Raw genomic sequence first — 9,309 nt, forward strand, 5'->3', positions numbered from 1 at the left:
ACATTATTCCTCGAATGTAAGACAGTTCTATTATTCATAATATAATAGGACAAATAATCCTTTTATAACCCTGAAATGTCTAAATCCTATTTTACACACGTAAACCTTGATACCAGCCTTAAATTAGGTCTCTCACAGATTAGAGGATTGGCCTCTGAATTATATATTCCATTCACTCAGATCCTGTAATTATTGTTGTATGAGCAGACTGAGGAGCATACAATACAGTTAGAAATGCTCAGTAAGTCCAAACAAAACGGTTGTTTGTCAGTGCATGAGAGGGTTTTGAACATCTGGAATTATTAACTAAAACTGTTTGATTAATGTTATTGGGGATCGATTGATCACAGATATAAGATACCAAAGAAGCTCATTCATCAAATCCGACCTCTTCTACCTAATACATGAAGGGAGGAATACATTGTGCTGTTATCCTTAAACTGAGGACATAATCAGTTTGTCTAACCATTTACTCCATTCCATTTCACCACAATGTTATGATCAAAATTGTAGGAGCTTTACTTCACTCATATCTGGTCACTCTCTGCTTGGCAATACAATAAAAGGGATACAATGTCCTAAAGAAATAATAAAAGAAATCAACGAATCAACTGATCTTTCCAAAGGCTCCTTTGATCACCAGGGAACTAAAGTGTTTACAAACCATATGAGACATTTGCACTAAAACATATTCCAAATTGCAAATTTTCACATTTCTTGAGAAAGATGAAGATATATGCAGCTGTCAGGTACAAGAAGTTATAAGTGGGTAAGACCCTGGCCCTGCAGTGTGATTTCTGGCAACAATTAGTTGTGCGACGCTTGACTTGGTGTTGTCAGTAACAGCAAAAACACAATAAAATACGAAGCTGAATATTTCAAGATAATATAAGATAGAGGAGTTTATCCAAAGGGAAAGTGTTGTGCAGCTGTTGCAATACAAAGTATCTAAATTAAAAATAACAACAAACGTGCCCTCACACCTTCCTGTGTGTCAGTGGTGCTGCCGGGATACTGGGCGCCCAAATGAAACAGGGCGGGGCTAAAGTGTAGGGGCGGGGCTAATGGTCCCTAATGAAACTGGAAGTCTCATCTGAGTGCAGTGATATTTCCCACAAGATTTAGGGCAGATTGGACAATATAAAGTACATTTTTACAACAACTTGCAGTTCCTGGCTAAAAACTACCTAAAATGGCCATGGAATTCAAAATGTCTGACTTTCTGTCTCAACATGGTACATCTACCAAAATCCTTCCATACATATGTGAAAGTTAAAGGTGGGGGCTTGTATTTAGCAAACTGTTAGGGGGCGCTAGTGAGACATTTTATCACACCCACGCTAGAGGCCTCTAAAATGTCATTTTATAAAATATCACATTTTTGACCAGTCCTGACAAGTGTGAAAAGGCCTATACAGCTAGAAGCCCCCCCCCCCCCCCCCCTGAAAAAAATATTTTGTTCTTATTAAAATATCACTTTATTCTACTTTAATCACAACTTTTTTTCACAAAATATTACAACTTCTGCACTACATCTTGGAGAACACAGATATGTGGGGTATGATTTACTTGAGCAGAAATCTTGCTGAAACACATTATTAAAGAGCTTTCCAGGGGTGAATTCATTGAGTGTATCTTTTCTTAAGATAGCTTTTTCAGCTTTTTATTCTGAGTGTGAGAGAGAGACAGACAGGAAAAGCTGAGAAGGGATGACGTGCAGTAAAGGGGCCCTGTGCCAGACTCAAACGCAAGCCGCTGCCGCCTTAATGGTTCCCTTAATGGAGCCCCAATGTATCATTGACGTGAACAGGTGCCACATGCATATTTAAAGGGGTTTCATCCCCGAACAAAAGATAGGAAGGAGGATGGAAAGGTATGTCCATTGGTGTTGAATCATCAGGCATAACATTAAAGGAAAATAGCTAACCAACAGTAGAATCCATATTTGAAAGTAATAAATAACTTACTACATTATATTCCATTATAATTATTTGCATACTTCAATTCTTCTTTGCCTAGTAAACCCCAGAGTCCAGGATCATCTCTGACCGTTTTACCCTAAGAGAGTCTACATTTGATCTAATATCATTTGTTTGATACATTCAATTTAAGTAAAAGATAAATGTACTTTTAGAACACGATACCCAGTCTGTCATCAGCCATTGCTACACTGTTTTTAATTTTAGTTTTAGTAGTAAATGATAATATGCAGGAACTTTAGAACAGCTTAATTGCAAAGATTCATAAGCAAAGTGAACCCATGTCAAAGTTGCCTTGGCTCTTTAAAAACTTGCACAGCACATGTCATTAGATTGTGTGCTCAGCAGAAAGTGCACACAGGGTTCTATCGATTGATTTGTTTCACCCCTGACCTTCCAGAGTCACTGCAAGGTCCTCGATTAGCCAATATCTAGCCTAAATCTGTTCATCTGACTATTAGGGAGCACAGGCCAGAAAACAAGCCAGGCTGAATGGAGCAGGAGGCCCCTGCTGAGCCGGGCCCTCTGTCACTGGGGCCAAGAAATATGGCCTATCTGCTGTTTGTCTCTGGCACGATTTTGTTTTGCAAGTGTGCTGTGGCTACAGGTCAGAGGAGCCCCATCATCAGACAAGCTCTGTCTCTGTCTCCCAGATATATTTGTAAAATAAATAAAGGGAAAGGGCTGAGGCCTGGCTTGTGTTTTGACTTCATCATTAATACCCCCACACCACACCATTTTGTGCTGCAGTGGCAGGATCTTTGTGGATGAAAGAAGATAGCGCTGCTATCACTCTGGGTGAAAGATACAGGAGGATGAGTTTCTATGCTGTGTAGAATAAGACCAGAATTTCTAAGATTTGAGATTCAGACCTTTTTGATCAGCTGCCTTTTTCTCTTGGGCGACTGAGGCTCAGTGGTAGAGCAGGGTCATCCTTCAATCAGAGGATCGGTGGTTCGATCCCGGTTCCGTTAGTCCATGTAAATGTGTCCTTGGGCAAGACACTTAATCCCAAAAGCTGTGCCTATGGTGTGTGAATGTTGTATGAATGTTAGTTAAGAGTACTGATGGGCAGGTGGCACCTTCCATCAGTGTATGAATGTAGTGTTAAAGCGCTTTGAGTGGTCAGAAAACTAGAAAAGCGCTAGACAAGTCCATTTACCATTTCTATTCTGTGAACAATTCATTAATGATACCTTTTTTTTTTACCTTTAAAACTATCCGAAAAGCCGTAGTTGGAAGCTATATGGAAAAGGAAAGGCACTTGTAGGTGATTGGAAGAACTATCCATCAATCAAACTCTTATTGAAGCGAGAAAATATCTTTTCCATGGACAAAAATCTTTCACAGAAGAAACACTCTCATAGAGCTGATGCTATTGCAGCAACTACGTAGACCTCTTTAGGTTCTCACGTGCCGTCGTGAGAATCCAGCTGTCCTACAAGGTAAGACTTAAGGTGTTCCAAGGAAAAATGAAGTTCACAGTCAGTGTTCTCACCTAAATGCGTTCTTGAGGTCTAACCAACGTGAATGTGTTTCTGCCCTCATAAAACATTTGTAGGGCTGTTTTTTAAAACATTTGAAATCCTGCATTGTGTGCATATATGTTACTGTCACCAACTGTCGATAAGTGGAATAGCATGACACTATACCTTTATTCTATAGGAAATAGAAAAAATGTCAGGGCTACCAATTTATGGGCATTTATGATGAAACTAATGAGCAAGTGTTTTGTAAGATAAAATGAAACAGTAGCTGCTGGATTTGAAAGTAAGCAGGGACAGGATCATTAGATTCATGCAAGTACTAAGTATTGAGTGTCATATTTTGTTCATACCAGAGGTAGATTTGAGCAAGCAGTATTGTTTCGATGCTGCTAGTTTCTCAGCTCGGTCTCAGATTTGAAAGTTTGTCTCCATTCTATGCAAACTCCAGTTTACAGGTTTTGACCTTTGAGTGAGCCATCCTGTTAGACCCTGCCTGCTTTGAGACTTGAGGCTTTCTCATGACTGTAAAATATACAGTATATGACCTCCAAGGATGATTTATGCTTCTGCATGAGTTTATGTGACGATACTGTTACACTATGAGTATTTTTTGGTTCAACAGTGCTATAACCTATTTTGAAAAATGAAAATCAGGGTTTTGTCTTCAAAACCTGGTTCATGATATGGAACGGTCCCTGTGTGCTTTGGCTAATGATTAATTAATGTGGCTTGCCCAGTCATTTTGACACTAATAATCTTCCATACACACCACCACATATCATTGAAAACATTACCAAATACCAATAATCCCATTATTGACTTTAGCAATGATTTTCAAAAGAAAAGATTTTTCAAATCCTCAAGAAAGGCCTGTCCTCCAACACAGCCACAACCTTTATATTGAAGTAATTAGTTAATCTACACCACAGATGTGAGTTGTATGAACGGGTGAGAGCGTCAGGGCATCATGTTCCACAATAATTCAAGAATAGTGAGATTTAGGGCTAAACAGCCTGCATTCAGTGTCCTCGTGTTTGTCCTTGACCAAGCTGGGGCACAACCACAACAAACCACTTAGAAAAGGGAAATTAAATAGAACAAATACAATAGCATGGAAAGAAATCAGACATGGCAGGGGCTTTCCTCAGTGTCATCCTACAAGGTCAAAACAAAAAACCTAATTTATCTCTCTGATCCTTTAACAGCTTGTTAAAATGTACTCAAGAAAATAAGTTCAGTCTCCAAAATGACCTGCCTTACCATTGCACTGAATGATATACTGTTTGAAGAGGATAATAAATCCTAGCTGTTAACTCGTCTTATTGACTCATGCCCCCTGCTGGTATAATTTAACCACTGACTGACTATGGTGTCTTTTCTTAAATTATTGACCCACAGGGTAGTACAAATGCAGACAATGTACATGTTTAAACATCTGCACATCACAAGGACACAAGTAGCCTACATGCCACTCGTTAATAGTAAGACACAAATGGTAGACTCCCCCGTAGACAATAAGTAAGTAAACAAGTGAAATTGTCAGAGCAGCAATAATCAAATGCTGTTCACCCTAAAGATACCCCTTTCTGATACAAGTAAAAAAATAAGAAGTAATTTGACCCAATCCAGAGTGGCATACACTGCCCCGTTCTAAATCCCTCAGTAAGCACTGTTTGATAGCAAAGTGGCCTGGCTCAACTTGTGATGCTTTCACCTTAACACAAGAAAGTGCTTTTGTGAAGTTCCCAATTTACCAAGACAGCTTATTAACTACAGTATAACCTTATGGCCTTCATTGCAGTGGGCTTTATCTTAGTAAATAGAAAATGCTTCACAACATAAGCCCCTATTCTAGTCTTGGAATACCATCGTACCACAGCTTCACAATAATCTGACCTACATTGTTTAGCAGATAAAGTGGCTTTTCAACATTTAGGAGAAATGTTTTTTTATATATATATAGGGTTACAGACAAGGAATATAGGCCAACAAATAGCTCTCTTTGTTGGTAGGAGATAAATTTGTGCCAAATTCCATTGGTGATATGGTAACAAATTTTAAAGTTATTATTAGTAGTAGTTTTATAAGTATAGATGTTCCTTTTTCAGCAATGCTTTACATCTAGACAAATACACAAAATAAGAATTAGCAAGGGGTCATTTATTCTGGCAATCCTCTCTTGTCTTTATACTTTTACTTTACACTTAAGCATATATCGGCAGTGACAGCAAAATTAACCTGGAGGAAGAAGGCCTGAGTGGATGGCTGCTTGGCGACTCTGGGTATCCTGTAAAGCCATTCCTAATGACTCCAGCAGGAAACAAATGCACAACAGACAATATGCGGTACAAATTTATTAATAGGCTTACAAGTATGGAATTTGATAAGGAGTATCCTGAAAATACAGGGAAAGCAACAAAATAAGATTCTGGGGCTTCCTGCCATTCTATTTTAAAGTATCAAAAACACCCCCAAATAGACAAATAAAAATACTTTCTGCTTGACAAATTCTCTTCAAATATGATTATTCTGATCCAAATTCCTTCTAAAGGTTTATAATTTGTTTTTAACTTAATTTTAAAATGCAGCAGGGTCCATTCATACCACCGTAATAATCTACCCGCAATATCTAAGTTCATGTGCAGATGCAGCAACCCTAACCTCAGTCTACTCTAGAGTGCCGTGGTGAGCGTTCAGATAAGCAGCAAAGAGATCAACCACCATTTTAAATCCCTCTGTCCAAGCAGCATGAGCAGAAAACAATAGAGACATTTTTTCATCAAGCCATTTCAGCTTGAGACTTATCAGCCGTTTACAAGTTTGTCTTCAAGAGCAGCTATGATGTGCTAAATGCTCAGAAATAGTCAAACTCAAAAGTTCATATGTGATCAACTTCTTACAAAAAAGTAATCTATTCAAATCTATCAAGAGGAACAAATTCAAGACCATGTCTCCCACCACACCTAAAAGGAAGCTTGTGGTATCAAACCAGAAAATGAGGCCGAAAGATCTTGGTGAACTTCTACCGCTGCACCATCGAGAGCACCCTTACAAGCTGCATCACAGTTTGGTATGGCAACTGCTCTGTCTCAGACCAGAAAGCACTGCAGAGGGTGGTAAAAACTGCCCAACGCATCACCGGTACTCCACTCCCTGCCACCTCAAGCGCTGCCTGCGGAGAGTGCGCAGCATCATCTGGGACACCTCAAACCCCGGCCATAGACTGTTTGCCCTCCTCCCCTCTGGGAGGCGCTATAGGAGTCTCCGTTCCAGGACCAGCAGGCTCAGGAACAGCTTCTTCCCCTCAGCTGTCACTTTACTGAACTCTGCACCACGGTGATAGCCCCCATTTATCTAGCACATTGCGCTGCACCTTTACTGCTTCTTTTTTGCACTTCTGGTTAGATGTTAAAACTGCATTTCATTGTCCTAGTACTTGTACTCTGTGCAATGACAATAAAGTTGAATCTGAATCTGAAGTGGATTTATTGTTCAGCGCTTCATCAATCGCGCTATCCCCTGACTGTGACGCCAAATTCCATCTCAACAATTGATGGTTTCTTCGTAAAAACCAATAAAGCCCATGGGATGAACTACATAATCAGAAATGCTAAATTTGCACAGCTCCCTTCTCCTGTAGTCTCATTCAAGATGGGAGTTCTTCATTCTACATAAACAATGTGCCCCAAAGTATGATTGTATCAGAGCGCATGATCAAAAGTCTACCTGCTGCAGCTGAAACAGTTTTCAGCACACACACTTATGTTGACCATCTTTATTCACTTAAATCAGCTGAGAGGGACCATAGAGATTGTGGTGAACAGTGTATTGTAATGGTTTGAATGTTCATCAACTTGCAGATTGGAAAAATGTCCTCATAAGTGATGACAACAAAAAAACACTCATTCTTTTTCTTCATTGGAGCTCTCCCGATATGATGAAGAGATCCTCTGAAGGCCTTTCATCTTCAAAGAGGCTGGTCAAGCTTTCAAGATATAATCTGCTTGCGTGATGTCAAAAGAACTGCTACCTGAGATTTGTTCAAACCATAAAGAAAGTGTCAGAGTCAGAGCAAAAGACAGTTTCTTCATTCGCCTCTATTGTGCCAAATTATTCAAACTTGACATCATCTTTGACATAGGAGATAAGCTAATCAACATAATCCATCTGGCCGAAAATCATTCAGAAGATCACATTTTACCTCTGCAGGCCTTGCATGCCTTCACTGCACAGGAAAGATTCTGAATCAGAATTCAAAGTTCATGCAGATTATTGCTGCAGTGGGGAACTCCTGGGAGCTTTATGAACTTGTGCTCTGTGGTGCTGAGGAGTTCACCTGTCGCATCGATGGCTTTGGTCCTCTAATCAAGATAGTTGATAAGGCGAGAAAAAATAAAACCGGCACCCACATGGATTTGTCCTGCTATGCCAGAGGGCCAGTACACCACTGCTAGCTAACAAACTGTAGGTTGTGGTAAGTGAGTGTTGTAACTGGCGATTGAGCAGCAGAAGCTATGTGCTTGAGGTAATGTGCTAGTGGAGGGGTTATGCTGAGGATGGCTCCAGTGCATCACCAAGCCATGATTTCAGACCTGCCCAATAAATCGTGAAAAACTGTTTAACAGTAAAACTCTACAACTCAGCACTATATATACAGCACCTGTTCCCCACTGAGTCCACCAGTGCAGCCAGGTGTGTCTGAAACAACCACGGCTATATTGTTTGATAGAATAAATACAACCCACAATTGGCTAACCCCCCCGTCCAGACTGCAAAAGTTTTACTTGCAAGTCTCACACAACAAATCCGCTCTCATTTTCATTTATGTAGATGGCTCTGTGCAGGCGTGCGTCTCAGTCAGGCGGAAACCTCAGTTTCTGAAAAGTGAAGTCAATGCTGAGGTGCTTTAACCTGCATTCTCTCTACTGACCATTAGGGGGCGACTCCTCTGGTTGTATAGAAGTCTATGAGAAAATGACTCTACTTCTCTCTTGATTTATTACCTCAGTAAACATTGTAAACATGAGTTTATGGTCTCAATATCTAGTTTCAAGTCTTCTTCAATACAGCATGATGTTCATTTAGTAAATTATGGTCTATTTAGAGTCGAACAGACCATAAAGCAGGGCATGCTTTCAGGCGGGGTTACCTTGTGATTGACAGGTCGATACCGCTACCACAGTGTCTCCTCGTCACTCCTCCACAGTCCAAATAGTCACTTAGTCACTTGAGAGTTTGTCTGGATTGAAAGACAGAGGACGGACAGTGCATTTCTAATAAACTGTCCTTGTATTTTTACTCAGTATCCAGGTAGTGTGTGTTAGGAAGTTATGCTACAGGTCCATGAGGAAGTCAGACCACACCTTTTGGTGCATTTTAATGCATGTGAGCGTGCCCCACTTGTGAGCTCATGGCCGCTGCACTGCACTGCTCTCATACAGTTCTCACAGCGAACATTGTCCAGATTAACAGCATTGTCACAGAAGCATAGCACCCACCCTCTGGTTCCACCTCAGGTAAACACTGAAAGCTCTGTCAGCACTTTCACCATAGTTTGCACTGTTAGTGCTGTTAGCACCGTTGAGGCGCCAGTTCAGCATCGACATATTCAGTGCCTATAAGAGGCAATCAAAAAATGCTCTTGATCTCTGATCTTGCACTTTTAATTACTCACCCTCGTAATTGTGGACGGAACTTCTTGATATGTACACCTTGAACCTTTCTCCCGTTTGCTGGTGGGTTCAGGTGAAAGTAATATCAACAATTCTGTAGATGTCGTTGATATTTATCAGCAGTAAATCTTGAAGGCATTGCGAAAAACAAAGAAAAATGCCTTTGTTGAT

The sequence above is a fragment of the Cebidichthys violaceus genome, unplaced genomic scaffold (genome assembly GCF_023349555.1).
Source record: "Cebidichthys violaceus isolate CVI_PGR_0920_01 unplaced genomic scaffold, fCebVio1.0.p SCAF_62, whole genome shotgun sequence".
Classification (NCBI taxonomy): domain Eukaryota; kingdom Metazoa; phylum Chordata; class Actinopteri; order Perciformes; family Stichaeidae; genus Cebidichthys; species Cebidichthys violaceus.